The sequence below is a fragment of the Protopterus annectens genome, chromosome 3.part0 (assembly GCF_019279795.1).
Source record: "Protopterus annectens isolate FY-2018-M chromosome 3.part0, PAN1.0, whole genome shotgun sequence".
Taxonomy (NCBI): Eukaryota; Metazoa; Chordata; order Ceratodontiformes; family Protopteridae; genus Protopterus; species Protopterus annectens.
The window spans coordinates 1,762,745,012-1,762,767,719 of NC_056731.1; positions in this window are offsets into that span (position 1 = coordinate 1,762,745,012).

Consider the following 22,708-nt stretch of genomic DNA (forward strand, 5'->3'; position numbering starts at 1 on the left):
AGGATGCGCTACGGAGATTACTGTGCTATGATTTCCCCAGAGTTGTATTTCTAGGTGAGTGACATCAGCAGCCTTGCCAAAGTCAAGTGTGTGTATTGTACGGAGTGTGAGTGGTCTAAAAAGCATTGCTCTCCATGCAGTCAGACACACACACATTCACGCACAAGCACACGGTTGGCAGGTCTGGGGTTAGAACACCTACCTAACTACTTTATCACACTACAACAGTGGGCAGTTACAGGATGCACTACAGAGATTCCTGGGCTATGATTTCCCCCAGAGGTGCATTTCCAGGTGCGTGACATCAGCAGCCTTGCCAATGTTGTGTATATGAACTGTACTGAGTGTGAGTAGCCTAGAAATCATTTCTCTCTACACAGGCAAAGACCGAGACACGCACACATACACACACTCACACAGTTGCCAAGTCTGGGGTTAGAACTACTACCTAACTAGTTTATCAGTGCAGCAGTACACAGTTATGGGACGCACCATGGGGATTACTGAGCTACAGCTCCCCCAAAGGTGTATTTCACATTGGATGACCTCAGCAGCCTTGTCATGATACTGCTATGGGGAGGGCAGTGTGTGCATGTAGGGAATGACATGCCACATGCGGGCACACATGGGGTCATATGCCACAGGTACATGTATACAGCAACTAGGTGACAACTTCCTTGTACAGTCATGTTGTACAGCTGGCACATGCAACACGCCATCATACTGACAGATACTGGTGGCTAGTTTGGGGCCCTATGGCTGTGTGCTTGGTGGGACAGGCCCATATGGCTCCTTGTCATGATCCCCCTCTTCAACACATCTATGTCCATCTACTTTTGGCTTGTTATAGTATGTTGTCCTTACATATATGTTTGTATTCCTATCCACTTTGTGTGCAAGGAAGAAGTGTTGCATACTGACATGTGTCTGCACTAAGAACTGCAACTGCCAGATATGTCTGGTCCACTGTTGTTTGCTGACATGACCTTCATGTGTTTAAGTGTGTGAGCATGCCCAGTATGGCCATCTATATTGCATGTGTGGATCACGTCCAGGTGGTTTGTACTGCGGTGCTGACCTTTGTGTTGTACCCCAGCAGGTAGCATGCTGTGTATGCAGGGTATACCTTGGTCATTTGGCATTGACTGTTGCTACATTTCTGCATAGCAGGGGGACACCTGACTGTTTCTATATTTCTACACAAGGGTGGGGGGGCACACTTGACTGTTACTATAAGTGTACATAGGATGGTGGGCCATACCTTACACTTTTACACAGTTGCTAGTACTGTACTGGTATGTCAGGTACACCATTTCAGTTTGTAGTCTTACCTATCATGCTAGCTAGAGGCATATCAGTGTACCACAGATCGTAGCTTTCACTACCTACATATTAGTTTCTGATTTCCTAGCCTTCACAACTTACATCCATTTGGCTGGCCTGCTGTAGTCTGTCTGTATAGGGCTGGTGTAGGGGTTACCCATGGGGCTCATTCAGAGGCCATAGCAGAGCATTTGTTTGTGTTTTCTACACCTATCCTGCTGGCTGTGACTGTTGTTGGGTATGTGTCCCCCCTTGACTGGCATGTGTGAGTTACTTACCTTGTAGGTGTCCCAGTGCTGAGGGTGGTGCTCTGCCTATGTCGGATGCACATAGTACACTCCCTATACATGGTTGAGCACAGGTAGTGTCATGTTTGGCATCCCTTTTACTGTATGTGTGAGTCGGAGAGAGGTGTAATTCCCAGGGTCCCTACTGTGTCAGTGCATGTGCTATGAGTTGCCTCTTTGCCAAGGACAGGGCATACTGGGCACATCTCCTTATGCCTACTGGGGCAGGCTCAGGCTGTTCCTCCTCTGAGTCATTCTGCACCTGTGCAGGCCTTGGCACTGGTGGGGGGGGGCTGTGTGGCCCTGCAGCATGCTGTTCCTGCTGCAGCTGTTTCTGCAGGATCAGATAGTGTAGCATGGCACATACAAGGACAATTTGGGCACATGTAGTTGGTGAGTACTGCTAGGCTCCACCAGATGTGTCCAGGCACCAGAACCGTGACTTGAACATCCCAAACACACACTCTATTATGATTCGTGTTTGTGCATTTGCCTCATTATGGAGTCCTTGTTCGTGTGTGTGTGCATTTCTGATGGGTGTCATCAATCATGGCTCCAGTGCGTATCCAGCATCCCTCCCCAGGTGATTGTGTGGGATATCCCCACTGGAAAATGGCTGGTACAGCTGCGTCAGATGCCACATATGGGAATCATGGTAGCTTCCATGGCAGCCAGCACACACATTCATTATTATGCCCTGGGCATCGCACATGACCTGGCAGTTGATGGAGGGGAAGCCCTTGCAGTTGATGTTGACCCTACCCCACTCACCTGATGGTGCTTTAATGCATATGTGCATGCAGTCTATTGCACCCACTACCTCAGGGTATTCTGCTATTTGGTGGAAGAGATGCATATTGTTAGCCAACTCCTTATGGGTGATGGAGAAATATACATGCTCACCGACATGTGCTGACTTGGCATCCATTAACTGGTGGAGTACCCTGGATGCTGATACCTGTGAGATCCCCTCCATATCCCTAGTTGGCATTTGGAAGGTACCTGTAGCTAGTATTCTTAGGCCTACACATACCTTGGTATCCACTGGGATGGGATCCCCTCTGTTGGTTCTGTGTGTCAGGCATGGCCGGGACAACTCAACAATATGTGTAGGAGGTCCATGTCCACCCTATAGTGCTCCACTATCTCCAGCTCATGTAGCCCTTGATAGGTTACCCTAAGCCTGTACACTCTTCTCCGTCTCCTCACTGTGGGTTGCTCAGCAGCAGTCACATCCTCACCATGCTCAGCCTCTTGCACATATTGGTTTATGATAGCAAAAACAGACCCTAAACATTTTTCTCTTGCTTCGTTTTGTAAAATTTCCCCATCTGTATACACCGGTGGTGCAGAGTCTTTGGGAAAAACAAGGGGGAAAGGTGTTGGCATTATTTATAGTGGTGTGCTGGGCTGGTCTGCTGCCTGTGTAATTGGCTGATTCTGATACAGTTCACCTGTCAACTAAGCTAGTTCTCCTTGATTACATTCCTACTGCTGTTTTCCCTTCCCATTGCCTCCCTGTTTAAGCCCATGTGCGTGCTGCGGAAACAGAATGCTCTAATGTGCATGGAGCTGCTATTTCCAAGTTTAACTTCCTTCTTCTTCCTGTACAACCCGGTGCGCAACGTGCACATCTGCTTACACTTTGTAGTGAGTGCTAGGCAGGTTTAGACACACCCCAAGCTAGGAACAATCCCGAGCCACAGATCTCCAATCCACTTACAGTATGCCTGACACACACACCTATGATGTCACCTATATCCTAGTCTTGCACCCAGCTATTTATACTCTTACACTCTTGGGACCTGCCTCACACCCTGGGCAAATCTGGGATTCACTAACCCTTCCCTCATTTGCATAGGATTGCCTGCTAATGCACAGTTATATGTCCCACACTGAGCCTCCCCCCTTAGCAACCATTATTCACTGACCAGGTTGTTCATTTGACTGCCATTGATTTGCATGGCAGAATACTGATTTTAGTTAGAATGCTTATTATAGGTTTATTTTATTATTTCCCCCAGATCCCGTTTGCGCATCACTGCCCTATGCTTAACCAGGTCAAGCTCGGCAAAAAGAAAATTAAATGTTGTTTATTTTTTTTTTTTCCATTTGCAATGCCAATGGCCTTCTACTTGGACATTGGCATGCTTCCTCAATGATATGCAGCCTTTATTTGGAGCTGTTATAGCTCCGTTTTGTAGACTGCAGAACTGTACTCAGTTACTAACCAAGTACATTTCTGTACACTACACTCATCCTGCACGGACAGCTGCCAGCTTCCTGGATCGCATATTACCTTCATGTCCATGGTTTTCACCTGCTAATGCGGGTAATTTGTATACAGGAGCTTGGTCCATGCAAGATTAGCCTAACAGCTCATGTGCACATCCCAGGAGCTTGTTCCTGGATCGCATGTCTGCCATATTGCCAAAAATAGCTTTTAAACTAATCCTGCATGCTATAAAGGTCTTCGTAAATCTGAGGGACAGTATTTATCTATTTAGTGTAGGATAAATACAGACTCCGTGCACATCTGCCAGATTCCAAAACACAATGTCCATGCCCAAATCCGGGGGATAGTATTTATCTATTTAGTGTAGGATAAATACAGACTCCGTGCACATCTGCCAGATTCCAAAACACAATGTCCATGCCCAGCATAACTTAAATGCAACAAAGTACTTTACTGACAACTTCCTGAAAGCATTCTGTGGCGGCCATATGTGCTTTATCTTAATACCACTGTATTCCACATATTCTTACAGAATCCTATGGAATTCACAGACCTTACTTCAGAAAACTGTAACTGGCATTCAGTGCACTTTAGTAAGCTGGGGTACTGCATGCCATATTACAGGACAATCTGCAAATGCATCCTAGAAGGCAGCTGGATAGGCCCCAAGTCAGGATACAGTTAAGCCAGTTCTGTGACCAGAAAATAATAGATAGATACAAATTAGACACAAAACTGCTGCATGTTATGTGCAGGACATGTTCACCCCACATGTATGCTTGCAGTCTGTGGAGTAACCCAGTACAGATAGAAACATAAGTGTGACTGAGTCTAGGCATACTGGCCTCTGGGACATTTCATAGACATATGGGAGATGCCATAGGACTATCCCAGACAGTTACCAGTCTCATCTTCTCACAGTTCCTGGCAGCAATGTGTACTAAGGTGAAAAATAATATATATATCCACTTCCCAGAAACACCCATGCAGTACAGAACTGCCATGCACCAGTTCTATGTCATAGTCAACTTCTCTTTTGTCTTCAGTGCTTACAAGAGAATGCGCCTACATCCCAGTTAAAACTCCAGCTGTACCTGATGCTAACCGGTATATCAATAAAAGGATTGGCCATCGCTCGGCTGTCAGATGGTGCGGTCAGCAGATGGCCACACTACCCAGTGTGCATGATGCTGCAATATGGAGGGATAGTGATCTGGGTGTCTCTTAACTTGGTGAACTTCCTGAAGGACTACTGCTCAATAAATAGGGGACCGCCAACTGTAAGAATGAGGACTAAATATGTGTTTTCTCCTTCCTAGAAACAGGTGACTGTGATTATCCAGTGAAGCCTTGGCTAATGTCATAGAAAGCCCCATCAACCCCTGCTGTGGATGCATACAACAGAGTACATATTGTGACATGAAACACCAATGAGCATGTGTTTAGTGTGCTGAAAGCAAGATTCAGATGCCTGGACACATTCAGTGGTGCACTATGATGCACACCAGAAAAGGCATCACAGATAGTTACCATGAGTGTCATGCTACACATTATGATAACAGCAGGAAATGGTGGCTTGTCAGCTGCAGGTGTGGGTGACCTACCCCAAGAACCTGAGATGTCTGATGATGACATATCAGAGCTGCCAGAGGAAGATCAAGAAGACACAGAGGTGACAAGAAGAAGGTGTGGGACATGCAGGAGACAGCCATATGTCTGAGCTCAGGCAACATGTCAGCATCTGATACACACCTTTGAGTCATAACAATCAACATGTACATATGTATGCAGACTAAACAGTTATGTTCAGGTGTTGCCCTACAACAGCAGTAGCACAGAGCATGACTAATGGACTCATGGACTACATGAAAAGAGACATGGAAGAGCTCTCGGATCATGTGGCCCAGGCAGGTATGACCCTAGCCCTGAGTAGCATCCTGCCTTTGCCCAGAATGATACCACAATATAAGGACAAAATGATTGACTTCAACAATTGGCTAAGCTTCTGGTGTCATTCAAAGGGGATCCGATATCGGTCTGCCTGGGATGACATGATCGACAGACCACGATGCTTTGCCAGAGATGGTCTGAACCTGTCGTTCCTGGGATTCAGGTTACTGGCTAAGGCTTTTGCCACCCCTATCATGCCTTTTTTAGGCAAAGTTCAAAGGACAAAACCACTAGTGTAACAGGTATAAGCATGCAAAATTTGAAGGTAATGCTACTCAATGCTAGAAGTCTAAACCTCAAAATGCACTCTCTCGAGGCACTCCTAAAAATGGAGAACATCGATAACTGTGCAGTAACTGAGACCTGGTTCAAGGCTCCAGAGAGCACCCCTGCAATACCAGGCTACAACTCTTACCACACTTTTCGGCCACCAAACCAGGACCAAAACACTAAAGGTGGAGGAGTGTCAATATTCACCAAGGAAATTCACACCACCAGGCTAGTTGCCCAACACAATGTGTTTGAAATTCACCAGGCGCAACTAACACTAGGTAAGACTGCAATCCAAATTATAGCTTGCTACAGATTCCCCCCCATGCATCAAGATTCTCACTACACCTTTCTAAACATACTGAAAAATATTAAGATAGAACCAAACACCCTAATACTGGGTGATTTTAACTACCCTGCCATTAACTGGGAAAACTACTCGTGTACCAACACCTATGCCCAAAGGTTCTTGGAATTCATAAATTCCAATGTCCTGGATCAACTAATCCATAGTCCCACCAGGGGCTCCAATATCCTAGACCTGGTCATTACCAACATGGGAAATTGATGCTCCAAACCTATGGTCACCCCCTCGTTAGACAGGTCTGACCATAAGCTAATCACCCTTAACATTCACATCCCACCCCCACCCCCCAGTAAGGAAACCTCCATAAAAAAACTTCTCCAAAGCCAACTTCATGCTACTCAAGACAGAAGTAACAAACTTCATGACACCCATGCAGACGGGAACTGAAAGTTCAACTGCTGAATCCTACACTAAGGCACTGTACAAGCACATCCACTCATGCATGAATCACGCCATCCCAAACAGAACCAAGATGCTCTCATCCAAAAAAAAAGGAAGCCAGTCTGATGGTCCCCTGCCATAAACAAACTTTACAACAAAAGGAAGAAACTGTTGCAGAAAAGAGGAAAATCCCAGGATGCAAAAAACTCCCTTACCAGCCTCAGTAAAAAAATGAGATCCCTCATAAAATCCTCCAAAGCTAGTTACAAAAATAAAATTGCCAAAAATTCCAAAGACAACCACAAGGCATTCTATAACTATGTCAATAATCTAAATGGCAATGCTCAGATCTGCTCTGAGCTAAAACAGAATGGCATTAAATATACTGATCCCAAGGATATTGCCAATATCCTGGCAGATCAATTCAGTGCCAACTTCATCCCCCTCTCACCCCCTAAATGGCCCATCTCAATACCAGAAGATTGCCAAATTCCGGTAATAATGGCCACACAGGTAAAAAACGCACTCTCCAAAGCTAAGAATACAGCACCATGGGACCAGATGACATACCGGGCTGTGTACTACAGGAACTACAATATGAACTGGCACCTCACCTAAGTGTCATGTTTAATCATAGCCTCACCTCAGGTTTTGTGTCCACTGAGTGGCACAGAGCTACAGTTATCCCACTCCACAAGGGGGGATCCACCTTGGATCCCGGAAACTACCGACCCATCAGTCTGACGAGCCTTATCTGCAAGGCCATGGAGTGTATTATCATGTAACATATAAACAAAAACATTGGCAACCTTCAAACACTGGACCCCACCCAGTTTGGGTTCGTGAAGGGCCGATCTTGTCTCCTGAACCTCATTGACTTCTTTGAATCAGTCTCCAGAGCCATGGTGGTCCACACAGCCTCTCTAGACCTTGCCAAGGCCTTTGACACCATCCCCCATTCTGGAATCATAGATAAACTTACTAAGCTGGGCATTAATCCCTATGTCACCCAATGGGTTGCTAACTGGCTTGCTGATAGAACCCACACTGAAAAAGTAGCCGTCTCCAAATCCAGCTCCAGACAAGTGACAAGTGGAGTACCTCGGGTTCAGTCTTGGGACCTCTCTTGTTTCCCATTTACTTCTCTAAAGAACAGGCCAACATTAAGGGACTCTGGCTAACAAAGTATGCGGATGACTGCAAACTGGGAGCCATTATTGAATCCCCATATGATGTGGATACTCTACAAAAGGTCCTTACAGAAACAGATGCTTGGTGCCAGCTCAATGCCAAGAAATGTATAGTTATCCCCTTTGGAAAAAACATGTACCCATGAATTACCATATAGGTGGCAGTACACTAAACACTGAAAGTGTGATAAGAGACTTAGGGACACAGGTGGACAGTGGTCTCACCTTCGATAACCACATAGCCACAACAGTTAGGAAATCCTTCTATTTGGCACACCTCATCACTAAGGGCTTTGCATCCAGAAAAAAGGAGGTCACTGTCCCACTGTCCTCATCACTCATTAGAACCATTATAGAATACAATGCCCCATTTGGTATGTACCTCTCAAGACATCTGCAACAGCTGGAAAGAATGCAGAAATACCTCACTAAAAGAATCACAGGCCTAAAGCAGATGCCTTACGCTGACCGCCTTAAAAAACTCCAGCTATACTCTGTCGCATATCGTCTACTCAGAGGTGATCTCTGCTTAACATACAAGGCCATGTCAAACCCAGAGCTGTTGGACATGCTACACTTAAAGAAATCCCAATCCCTCGGAGACACACGCTCCAGGGATCTAAACCTTGTCATCACAATAAACAAAACATGCTGGAGGGATAGGTTCCTGACCCAGAGACTCCCCAGACACTGGAATAGATTGCCCATACATGTCAAGCAGAGTACCTCTTTGGCCCTCTTCAAAAGGAACCTTGATGATTGGATGGGAGAAAGGAAATTCACCCTGGGGATCACGTCAGTCGCCCTGCTAGACAGGGGTCCAGGGAAGTAAATAGTGTGGGAAGAAATAGCCAGGGAATTGTTATGGCTAGGCTTGTATAGGCCCTAGGGCTGATAGCCGAGTACCAACCTATGAACCTACAATGGAAAGAAACCATTTGTTGTCCAAATTGAACATCATACATAACAGAAGAACATATACACAACATTTAGCAAAGAACACATTTGGATGTAAACTGAAGAACCATCAATGCAGGAAGTCTCTACGCAAGGTACAATACCAAAGAAGGCCATACAGGCAAATGTGTGAGATGCAGAAGGTGTGCACAATAGAAGGTGTCATTGGACAGGTAGGATATCATCATATCAATTACTAGCATGGGAAGGTAGCCATAAAATAGTCACTACCGCACAAGAAATCTTGGCCAGTGCAGTGTATAGGAAAGTACCAGCATAAACATAAGTGAAAAACAGGGGTCTTATACTACCACTGATACATCACAAGTATAATCATGTGCTATGACACAGTGAACAGCATACAGTGGTATGAGTAATTACAAACATCCCAAGGACCATACAAAAAGAAAGCAAACACAAACAAGCCTCATATGCCATGCCTGACATGGAATGTCACACAGAAGGCAACACTTTGATGCACAGGTTATTGCTGCAACATGACTCAGCTGATTGTCCAAATATGCAGAGCATCAATGGCAGTGACTATAGAACAGGCATGGACCATGCATCAGTGTTGGTGATACAGCAATATAGGTAAATGTATGTGTGTGGAATCAATGCGATACGGGAAGTCACACATCAGCATGGAGACTGAACATGGAAACAGCTCCATAAGAGTGCAGTGAGTGTTGAGAGTGAAGCATGTGCAGTACCATATTAAAATGCTATAATTAACACAGATATGCATAATGAGGCATACTTGTGCATGCAGGAATGGCAGACAACAAGGAAATGCATAATGTGGCAATTGATGCTGGATGGCAAAGATAACATGCAGTTACCCATGTAAATATGAGCTATACATCAACTAGCAAGAATACAAACATAGCAGCACAGAGATAGTCACATATAGCATCACTGGCATCAATATCTGTACTAATATATGCCAATGACAAATAAGTACTATGTATCAAAACTTGAAGCTGGTCACCTAGGTCAGATAAATTATCATAAAACCTGTTGGCATCAGACATATGAAAATCAACTACACTTAGATTAATCAGTGGTCAGCGCAGTTGTTATCTTCGCCACATGGTCAGAATGGCACAACAGAACATACATGGATCAACTGTCAGTGATTCTCTAATGCTGTCTATGATGCCCACATTGATGGATCACACCGCAGTCCTGCTGCTGCACCAAGGACCTGGACGTATTGACACTAGAATTTTGGGATAGAGTGTGGGTAGGTGCAGTACTGCAATGTGACTGTCTGGACATGACTGCTAGGCTCCCAGTTTTGTCATTCATTAATGCACCTTTCAACACAGACATTAATTTCCATTAGAAATGCATAGGTCTAATGAGAAGGGGTCTGACCTTCCCCAAAATACATAATCTGCTTAGTCTACTTAGGGCACATAACACCTGATTCATACTATGGCACTGCTATACCACTACCAAAACAAGGCTTCTACAGGGAGTGCAACAGAAAACACACTGTCATGCTGTGCAAACAAATCTGTCATTTCCTTTCCATGTCTACACTCCTGACCTTCGTATAACACATGTAGCCTGGGTGCTACATTATCAGTGGCATGACAAGTGCCTGCAGGTCAGAGCCATGATATCTCTGTGAACATTCATGTGCCTATAACAGTAAGCAGACACCCTCTGTCATATGTCCATCTACATCAGCTACACACCCACATGTAGTCTGATAGGCAGTATCAGCCTGTCATGAGGAAGAGGCATCATCATTACCAGACTCTTCACTGGACAGCAGGTCACAGCCATCATCATCTCCATCATCTGATTTTGCCACATCATCAGAATGGCTGGCCACATTATCTTCCTTACCATAGCCTATACCATCACAGGATCAATGGACGGGCTACTGTAGGAGGCAGGCAGTGCATGTACTACAAAGAGACAGATGACACATGTCACATACATTCACAAAATCAAATGATGCAGCATAGTACAGAAATATGGGACAATTATATTACTACAATGCTAATGATGATATGGACTTATCTGGTCTCTGTTGCTGTGGGTTAGTCAGGGACCGTATTTAACAAACACATGCAATGTAATTTACATATCAAAAAAATATGACAGATGAGAAAAATAGAACTACTAAAACCTTCCTAACAAGTCTTCTTCTGACTCCAGCACTGCTAGTGAGGGTTGAAATACAACTGTCATGTGAAAAGATAGGCATAGACAAATCATTATTAAGCAGATACAAGTCATCATTTAGCATTCCTCCTGAGGTTTAGGACACAAATAAGAGAAACACATACCGGATGGGCAATGATGATGTGTGGATTGTAGGTGTCCTATGCAGGTGAATAAAACCACAGCAGACATGATAGGTGTGACGTCCCTGCACTGTCCCAGTAACTAAGGAGCCTCAATCCTCACCACTGGCAACAGTGAGGGATGTACGCAATGGGAGGATGACAAGTACACATGCAGTAAACTACAGTTTCTTTTAAGAGCACACAGAGATCACAGTCAGTCTGGGGCTGGTTTCTCCCTCTTTCTCTAGATCTCCAATAAGACTTCCCACTGGCACAGCTATAGAGTTGAGTCCTCAGCCAGGGTTCCAAGCCAAGTCCTCCCAACACTGTCTCTGTCCAACCAGTGCTTCATGCCCCTGTCCAAGTAGCTGACACACCCACACACTTTGAGATTTGATTTATACGCAAAAAAGGCTGGCACAGGTTTACTAGCTATGCCCCCTTCTGCCCAGACCACATGGTAGTTATTACTGCCACCAGTACCCCTTATCAGCTACTGTAAGGCCTTCCCAAAGGGTGACCAATCCTACTGTGTAATGTTATTATTATCAAATGGTAAGTGTGACCAAGAGCAAGGCTATTTAGAAGTAGCGTGTACAGTGTCACAAAATACATATCCAAGTACTCTAAATAGGTCTCACAAATATCAGCCATAAAGATTGGTTTAAATATATTTAATAATAAATAATAAAAACACAAGACAATACTCAATCAACACAGTAACTGCAGAGTTCAGAATCACAGGAAATATTTTAAAACAACATTGCAGGACAGTCTCAAATAAATACAGAAAACATCTAAACTAATCTTTACTATATCCCTATCTATATGTAAAATAAATTACTGTAATCTAGTTGCTTACTATTAGCAAGGCAAGTACAGATGCTGATGATGAGTAGATGTGGTCAGATTCAATGACAAATACAAAATGCAGACAATCTCTCTCTGAAAGAGTTCTTAAATTACTATCAAACATTACTTTTGGGTCAGTTTGGATGATATCCCTGTCACCAGTGTGGATAAGGAAAAGATCATGGTCAGTTGTCTTTCAGGTACCAGGATCTGCCATATCACACATGCACTCAAGTCTCTCAACTACAGGTACTGTTATGACTCCGGCATAGTCCATGTTGGTGTGAACAACTTGAGACATACCTCTCTGGACTTTATGAAGAGAGACATAACTGAACTCTTGGACTATTTGTCTCAGGCAAGCATGTCCCTAGCCTTAAGCAGCATTTTATCTTCATCTAGGATGATGCCTCAATACAAACAGAAAATTATTGACTTCAATAATTGGCTTAGTTTCTGGTGTCATTCTAAGGGGATCAGGTATCTGTCAGCTTGGGATGACATGATCTACAGACCTCTATGGTTCACTAGAGATGGTCTTCATCTGTCACCCCTGGGATTTCAGCTACTGGCTAAGGCTCTCGCCACCCCCATAGTCCCTTTTATAGGCAGTGTCTCAAGGACAACATTCCAGATGTAAAAACTTCATCTACAACCAACCTCAAGGTTATACTGCTAAATGTTAGGAGTCTTAACATGAAACTGCACTCACTGGAAACAGTCCTCATCTTGGAAGACACAGACATTTGTGCAGTCATCAAGACCTAGTTCAAGGCTGTGGAGAGCACCCTGCAATACCATGTTACATCTCCTTCCACATGTTCAGACCACAAACTGAAGATGTGGAAACTAAAGGAGGCAATGTATCAATATTTAATAAAGATAAATACACATCCGATTGATTAAACAGTATGATTCCCTGGAGATACTTCAGGTGCAATTAACTGTTGGTATGACACCTATTCAAGTCATTGACAGCTACAGGACCCCCCTCCAAGAATCAGGAAAACCACTCTGCCTATTTGGATATATTTGAATCTATCAAGATACATCAGAACACGATGGTTTTGGGTGACTTTAACTACCCATCACTGAGTGTGTAAATTACTTACGTTCAACTCATTTGCCCAAAGGTTCCTTGACTTCAAAAGGGGTGCCACCATCCTGGATCTGCTGCTTACCAATATGGGAAACACTGTAGCACCCCCACTGTGAGGTCTTCCCTGGTGAGATCTGACCACAAATCAGTGTAATTTGAAATAACTATCACACCTGATCCCCATCTCGCAGCAGCTAGACTAAAAAATTCTCCAAAGCAGATTATAACCTCTTACAAGATGGTATAAATAGCTTCACTGCATCTCCTCTGGCTCAGTGGTTAAGGTCTTCGCCTCCCATGCACAAGGTACAAGGTTTGATCCCAATCTCCAACCAATGCCTGTTTGGAGTTTACATGTTCTCCCTATATCTCTGTGGGTTTTCTCCCATGTCTGGAAAACATGCTGAGTGTTTCCATCTCAAACTCACCAATGAATGGAGCTGTGGGCAGCAGCACAAACTCTACATGGTGCCCAATAGGGGGAAGAGTTGTACAGACCAACTGCTTTGGGCATCTACTGTGGTGCACAGTATTCTCAAGATAGGAGAACACGGATCACAGACTGCATGTCATGGCAGGGCTAGCCACTCAGTGTAATATATGGCTCTAGGTGATTCAGTCATGTTGACTAATGTCACCAAAAATGGGCATGGGTAGTTACCGGTGCTAAGTGGGTTGAGGACCTGGCCTACTCTGACTCATGTCAGGGACCCGTGCTAATGGTGGGAGGGGTATATGTTCCCCTATTGGCCAGTGTGTGCCCGCCCAGAAGCCCTGGGTCAATAAGCTACTGGCTGGCTGGTGTCTAGTTGCCCAGCCTGGGTTACATGGGAAGATGAGATGGAAGGGCAGTTCAGCAAAGCCACTTGGCATGGGATCCAGGGTCTACTACTCACGTGGAGGGCAGGTTAGAAATGGTGTAGGAATTGTGGTGAGACAGAGGCTTCAGAAGGCATTAAGGGATATCATCAGAATTAATGACAGACTCATGGCAGTCAGACTCCAGTGTAATGATAGGGCAGTATTCATAATCTCAGCCTATGCCCTACATCAGGGTTGTGATATGAGGAAAAGAGTGCATTCAGACTGCAGTTGCAGGACCTACTAGATAAAGCAGGACAACATGAATTAGTGTTGATAATGGGTGACTTGAATGCTCATATCGGGACTGACAGAACAGGATATGAAGACTGTCTGGGTCCACAGGGGTGGGGTAACAGGAATAAAAAAGGAGAAGCCATTCTAGACTTCTGTCTGGCAAATGGCTTGATAGTAGCCAACACATGGTTCAGAAAGAGAGACTGTCATAAAATCACATGCAAGGGTAGTCAACATGCAACTCAGGTAGACTTCCTCCTAGTAAGGAAAAGGCAATGGAGCAGAATCCATGATTGCAAAGTCATCCCCAGTGAAACAATTGGCCCACAGCATAAACTACTAGTTGCCACAATCAGCTGCAAGCAATGGTCAGAAAAGGCTCTAAGGTCAACAGAGACCAGGCCAGAGACCTGTAAGTTGACTGGAGAGAAAGTATAACAGTTCAAGGAATTACCACCCCAAGAAGAAGAAGAGGAGGTAGGTGGAGTTGAAGAAGAATGGCAGCACCTAAAAACAGCATGTGCTAGGACTACAGAAATGATATGTGGCCGAGTCAGGTATGGAAATTAGGTACACAAGGAAAGCTGGTGGAGGAATGCAGAAGTCCAGGAAGTCATCAAAAAAAAAAAGGAGTGCATGAAGAAGTGGGAGATATAAAAGACTGACCAGGCTAGGAAGGACTACTGGTTGGCTAACAAAGAAGCTAAGAAAGAAGTTGCAATAGCAAAGAATAGGGCATCAAAGGCACTGTATCATCTTCTGGAAAGTGACCAGTAAGGGGCACAAAAAAACTATATCAGGTTGCAAGGTAAAGACAAAATGATAAAGAAGATAGTCAGACACCCTTCGTAAGGGATGCCAGCAACAACCTGCTCACCAGCCCAGAGGACATCAAAGGCAGATGGAAGGAGTATTTCCAGCAGCTTCTGAATGAAGAAAACCCCACTGAAGCTGTACTGCCCTGGAAACAGCCTACAATTAGAGAAGAAGAGGAGCCCACCCTAGAAGAAGTAAGAACAGCACTAAGGAAGATGAAGTTAGGGAAAGCAGCAGGCTCAGATGAGGTGACAGCAGATATGATAAAGATGGTGGGTGAGATAGGGGAGAAATGGCTTCTGAGGGTACTAATAGCAGTGTGGAGAGAAAAGCATATCCCAGATGACTGGAGAATAAGCATACTCATGCCAGTGTACAAGAACAAAGGGGACATCCACAACTGTAGGCAGTACAGAGGCATCAAACTCCTATCACATTGTATGAAAGTTCTGAAGAGGGTGATTGATAAACGGATAAGCAGAGTATTAGAATGTAAGATGGGAGCTGAGCAGTTTGGATTCAGATCAGTGTGCAGCACAGCTGACCTGATGTTTGCATTGAGACAAATACTTGAGAAGAATCCAGAGATGAGGAGAGAATCCAACTGGGCATTCCTAGATTTAGAGAAAGCATATGACAAGGTCTCAAGAAAGTTGATCTGAGTAGTACTGCGGTGGTTTGAAATCCTAGAAACATTGGCAGAATTAGTGCAGGCTATGTACAAGAACTCAATGACTCAAGTACGGATGTTGTTCGGCCTCACAGAGGGTTTCCCAGTTAGTGTGGGTGTACATCAGGGTTCAGCTCTGAGCCCACTGCTGTTCATACTGGTCATGGAATATATTAGCAAACAGGTTGGAGGAGACAGATCAACAAAGCTGCTGTATGCAGATGATGTGGCAGTACAGGCAGACTCTGAGATAGAACTACAGCAAAGGATAGGAGAATGGAATGCAAATATGAAGGCACATGGGATGAAACTAAGCGCAGATAAGACGGTGGCAATGGCAGCAAATTGGGGAAATCAGAAGAAGCTGAGAATAGATATAGAAGGGAAGATAGTGAAACAGGTAAACAGCTTCAAGTATATGGGAGGAGTAGCTGAGGAGAAGTGTAGTCTGAATGAAGAGGTCTAAGCTAGAATCAGAGGGGCTGCATCCAACTAGCATAGAGTATCAGGTATAGCCTATGACAGAAGAATGCCAAAGAAGCCGAAAATTAAGGTGTACAAGACAGTGGTGTGCCTAGTATAGAAACCTGGGCAGTAAAGGCAGAACAGTTGAAGAAGCTAGAGGTGATAGAAATGAAGTGCCTGAGAATGATGATAGGATGCACACTGTAGGACAGAAGAAGAAACAAGGACATAAGAGCAGAAGCCAAAGTAGCTCCAGTTGCAGAAAAGATCAAAGAGAACAGACTACGGTGGTTTGGGCACATGTGTAGAAAAGCAGAAGACAATCTGGTGAGGAAGATTTGGGGCAGACAGAAAGAAGGTAAGAGGAAGCAAGGACATCCAGCAAAGAGGAGGATGGATTGTGTGAAAGAAGATCTGCAACAGTCAGGCATGATTGTTGAAGAAGGCAGGAGTGTGGCACTGAATCAAGAGAGTTGGCGACAGTTAACACAATACCCCGACCCCATGTAGAAAAATGGGAAAAAGTGGGCTGATGGTGATGATGATGATGATGCACCTCATCTCTCAGATGGAACTGGGAACTATGCCAAGTTCTACACCAATGGTTTATACCAACACAAATTAAAACACAAATGGAAGTCTCAAGGAAACAAACTGCTGTAGGTAAAATCCAGATGAATTTTAATCTAGAAACTTTTTGAAATAAAACCATGTTTAAAACTATAAGAGATAAGCGCTTTCGTTTACAAAAATACATGAACAGCATCTGGAAAACTGCATTGAATCAGCCATACCTGACAGGACCAAACAAGCTCCTCAAGGAAGAGCAAATCTGCCTGGTGGACAACTGCTATCAGCAGGCTTTACAATAAGAGGAAGAGGAAGAGGGAGTGAGCCCTAAACTGGAAACTCCCTTCTCAGCTTAAACAAGCAAATAAGACTTACAAACAGGTGTCATAGTCAGTAAAAGCAGGCAGTGCAACCAGTATAAAATACTTTAATAAAACAAAAACACAAAAGTTAAGTGCTTTCATCTGACCCAGGACTTCATCAGAACTAACTACTAGTACTCAGGAAGAGTTTAAATAGCTCTTCCACATAATAAAAAACACAAATCTAGTTAATTAAATAAATTAGATTGAGTTATGTAACTGACTCAACAAGGAATTGAGTGTACAAAAAAAATGGAATTTCTCCATCCAGTCTATAAAACCTGCCCACTATACGCCACATGATGATAGTTATGAGTTTACCTTAAACAAAATAGAGGCTGCCCCTTTAGGGACACAACAACAGAGTCCCCCTTATGAGCTAAGGAGATCCAAAAGAATAATGAACCAGAAAGCAAGGGGTTTTGTACCCACCCAGAGGGGCAGGTCCAATCAACAAAGAGCAAATTACACCATCGGATGAATTCCAACCAACTAGGAAACAATAACGGTGAAACCACTCCTGCTGGAACTGGCAGTAAAATTTTGAGACACAAAGGGTTGCATTTTTTTAATTATTCTGATATAGAAATTAACATCACACATTTCAAGTTACTCGAAAAAGGGTTTAAGTTTGTACCCCATCATGGAGGGAATATAGCTGACACAATTTTAGAACTTAAGTTATTTGTCAGAAAACTAAATTTGTCTTAAATTATACAAGGATTGTACAACTCCCTGTTTGACAGTTACATGTAAGAAAAAAGTAGCACTAATCCAACCACAAACAAAGTGTTACATGTATTTCAAAATGTTTGTGAAAGAGAAATTTACCACCTACACAAGAACAGAGGTAGGATGTTTTATAATTTGTCATTGGAAGAGTGGGACCTCCTAGACAACCTTACCAATGATAAGTCCAACAGAATAATGAAACCCAACAAAGGTGGGGGAATGGTGATCATTACACATACTGACTATGTAGGAAACATTTTCAATATGTTACAAGATCACATCCAGGAATGAGATGAACATCGCATACAGGAACATTGATCTATTTCTTGAGGATGCCCTACTCCAGGGCACCATTACTATTGACATCTACGAGTTCCTGTACACTAAAGATGCCCTGATTCCCCTCTCGTTTTGGTATCCCTAAAACTCACAAAAATGTGGAGGACCCCACCCCCCGTACCGCCTTATAGTTGCAGTCCAAGGATCTAAAACCTACCCCTTGGCAGTCTATTTAAATAGGAAATTGAAATCACTTTTGAACAGACATCAGCACATTTTAAGGGACTCATGGGACTTTTTGGGAACTTTGAACTCGAGTCTCATGAGTGGGCACACACACTTTTTGACCACTGATGTTGACCTGTTTTCCAGTATTCCACATGACATAGCAGTATAGTTCTTTGAAGAGGCTATCACACATGACCATTCTTTTACCACTTAGAGATACAATTTTGGTGGACTTAATGGGGCTTGGTGTTGAGTAACAACTACATCTTTCTTGAAGGGGAGTACTACAAACAGGTGAGTGGTGTTGCAATCGGGGCAGCTTGTGCCCCCATTTTTGCAAATTTGTTCATGCTCACCTGGGAGAACACATTTTTGTTTCATTCTAGTATCACAAGGTCATAGCCATTTTATTCTAGATATCTGGATGATATGTTTTTCATTTGGGAAGGAAATAGCAGAGATATAGAACCCTTCATGAGTTTTTTTTATCTAACACCACAGATTTCCTGAGATTTACCCAAGGAGTTGAATACTATAAAACACACTTTTTGGATGTTCAACTAGAGATTCAGGTGGGTAACTTATCATCCATTATCTACAGGAAGGGCAATTTTTCAAATTCATACCTTTACTTTACGAGTAACCATCCGATGCACTGTAAGGAAAACTTAGTTAAGGGGCAGTTTATTAGAGCAGCCCAAATGGCATCTAATGAAGAATGTTTCAAACAGGAGCTTGAGGTTATGTCCGGAATGTTTTTGGATGGAGATTACCCCCCGGACCTGATTGCTAAACTTAAGACTGAGGTCATGGGTGAAAAGGAAACCCTCTTACAATGTGTTTTGGGGAACCCCACTTGTTTGATATTGGGATGGGTTTAGAGCCTAACCAGGCTAATTTTTCCCTTGGGAAGGCCATTAAACACAATGGGCTTAGTACTATGGTTAAGGAAATTATTACCCACAGTTGGGCCATTCTCAAACTTGATGAAGACTTACACCACCCCCTAGGTGGCAAACCTACTTTTGTTGACAAAGTTCATAATAATATGAAGGAGGTGTTGGAAAAGCATAAACCCGCATTTAAGTCTGGTACGATTAAATGTGGTAGGTGCAACTACTGTCATATTTTAGAGAACAAAACAGTCACTCTTATGAATTATTGTCAAACTACCATTACCCTTAAGAGAAAAGACTATAATTCCGAAGGTTTAGTTTATATTGCAGTCTGCAACCAATGTAATGATTTTTTTGTAGGCAAAACAAAGGAAACTAACCAAAAGGATTTATGAACATCTTTGTGATAAGAAGCGGGCCAGCTTGAACAATGCCTTATGCAATCACTCCCTGTCATGTACAGGTTTCAAGAAATTTTTGTTTGGCATTTTGGAAATCATTCTCAAGGATGCCAGGGGGTGCTTGGGAGAATAGACTGGAATACAAGGAACTCCTTTGCAATTAAGGCTGGATGCTACAGGTAAGCCTGGCCTCAATTAATTTGTTTCCTTACAGCCTGTTCTTAAATTAAGAGCAGCTAAATTGTAAAAACAAGTCATTTTATATTTTTTAACCTTTGTAGTAGAGAAATTTTTATGATTTTTTTATGATTCTTTTATGGATTTACTGATAGAACCTATATAGTCAAAATAGGGGAATCTACCTCCAACAGCAGACCTGTAACCAGTGGTGTTCTGCAAGTTCAGTCCTGGCACCTCTACTGTCTGGAATCTATTTCTCTGAAGTACAAGCCAAAACTAAAGATCTGTGGCTGACAAAGTTTGCTGATGACTGCAAACTGGGAGAGGTCATAGAATTTCCAAATAATGTCAACATCCTTCAAGAGGGTCTTAAACAAACAAATGATTGGTTCCAAAGTCATGGCCTTAAACTTAGTGCAAAAAATGTACTATCATCCCTTTCAGTAAGAACAATGTTCCTTCTAACTACCACATCAATAGCAATACCCTAAGTATGCACTTAGTGGTGAGAGACCTGGGCACACAGGTTAACAGCAACCTTAGCTTTGATCAACATGTCTCCACAGTGGTAAGAAGGGCATTGTATATTGCTCATCTAATAAGTAAGGGCATTGCCTCCAAAAAAAGGAAATAATAACCTCCCTATACTCTTCCCTCATCAGGCCGATAATTGAGCACAACGCCCCTTTTGGTATGTACCTTTCCAAGCACCTGCAGGAATTGGAGCGACCATAAAGGTTCCTTACAAGGAAAATTCAAGGTCTTCAACATCTGTCCTATGCGGATTGTCTGAAATCACTGTAATGTTATTCTGTATAGACTACTCAGAGGCAATCTCTGACTCTACTTTATTGGAAATGCCCCATATTTGCAAATCAAATGGTACATGGGTTTCTGATTCTAAACACCTTAACCTGGTATGTAACATTAATAGAACCTGCTGGAGGGACAGATTTGTCTCCTAAATGTTATCACAACTTTGGAACAGACTCCCACTTCATGTCAAACAAACCTCATTGGCCATCTTCAAACGCAATCTGAATGGGTCTATATTAGTATCTCGAAACTGCATTTCTTCGAACACCAAAACGTCGACACATAAACAGTGAAATCTGAAAAGCACGAATGGCCACTTCTGCAAATTTTTTCACAGGGAAAAAATTTGCTTGGCCGACCAACGGCAAAACAAACTTTCAAACCCTAAACAAGTGGGGGCTTCGCCCTCTACACCCTCCCCCCAACTAAATATACCAACTCTGAGATCACTCTACATTGGGGAAAAGGGCAAATTCCCAATAACGGCCAAGCAAATTTTTTCCCTGTGAAAAAATTTACGGAAGTGTTCATTCATGCTTTTCCGGATTTCGTTGTTTATGTGTCGATATTTTGGTGTTCGAAGAAATGCAGTTTTGAGGTACTAATATAGACCCATCTGTACGATTGGATGGGTAACCATAAATTCACCCCGGGGCTTCACCTGTGTCTCTCTTGCACAGGGGCAATAGGTGCTGATCATGGAAATAAGGGTAGAACTTGTCTCGGCATGTAAGGGCCCTAGGGATATTAGCCTAGTAACTTCCTATGATCCTATGATCCTTTGATCCTATGACTACCTTACCAGGCAGGTCCTCCATGGTTGGGCAACATATCATCCATTGTAATGCAGATCTTATATTATAACAAGCTACACAAACAACATGTGAGTTTACTCCACAGTCATAACAGGAGGCAGAAGTACACTACAACTATGGATCACACTGATAGGATTTGATGACACTTACATGAGAAACAGTGCACATATCAGCCAGATCCACCTGTGTAGAGAGCAAGTCAACATTAATATACTAGATCATAGATGTGCTAAACAGTGCTGCACAATATCAATCATGTGAACAACCTTACCAGGTCCATCTGTATATGTATTTTCTTGTCCCATAACTTGCAATGATGTATCTGTAGGTTAAAATGACACACAAACAACAACATGTGAGTATACTCCATAGTCATGACAGGATGCAGAGACACACAACAACTAAGGACCACACTAACAGGATATGGAGACATGTGATGTTTGTTGCTGCTGTTCAGATATTGATGGGGCTATGCAACTGAAAAAAACAGCATCACCCATGCTGCTTAGAGTGTTATGTATGTACTGTGATGATAAGATAACAGGCTATAACACTTAGCATGTGCATCCACGTCAGGTGTGCTTTCACATTCAAGGCATAGTTCCACTGTTTTAACAGAAATATAACATGGTATGATTTTGAATTAATGTTCATTAAGAATTGGTGTATGCTGCAGCATTTGTAAATGTTGGACAGACGTGTATGTCCTGGAACACCTGCCTCAGTACATCCACTGGATATCTGACAATCCTGGCGGGCATGAGGAGAGGCCAAGAACATTATTATCTCATCCAGAGGGAGGCAATGAAGACCCACACCAGTGGCATTGTGTGAATTCTCATAGCAGCAGAGTCTGTTAGCTGCATAGAGGACCATGTAAGAGCAATTTAACTCACAGGCCTCTCTAGATCTATTGTGACCACCCACGGTATTGGTCATATGTGTCAGATCCATCCACGGTTGATACCTCCATACAGTATTGTCCATCCTTTCAAGATGGTTGTGACCATGCTGATGCAGAGCCTTGATTATTATTTCATTTCTCTGTGTGAGAAATTGTTTCTGCTGTAAATGTTTGACTTCTGGAAGACAAGATGGAATCCAACGTTTACACAGGGGTTTACATATTAACATGACAATGTTAAAAACATACATCAAATGA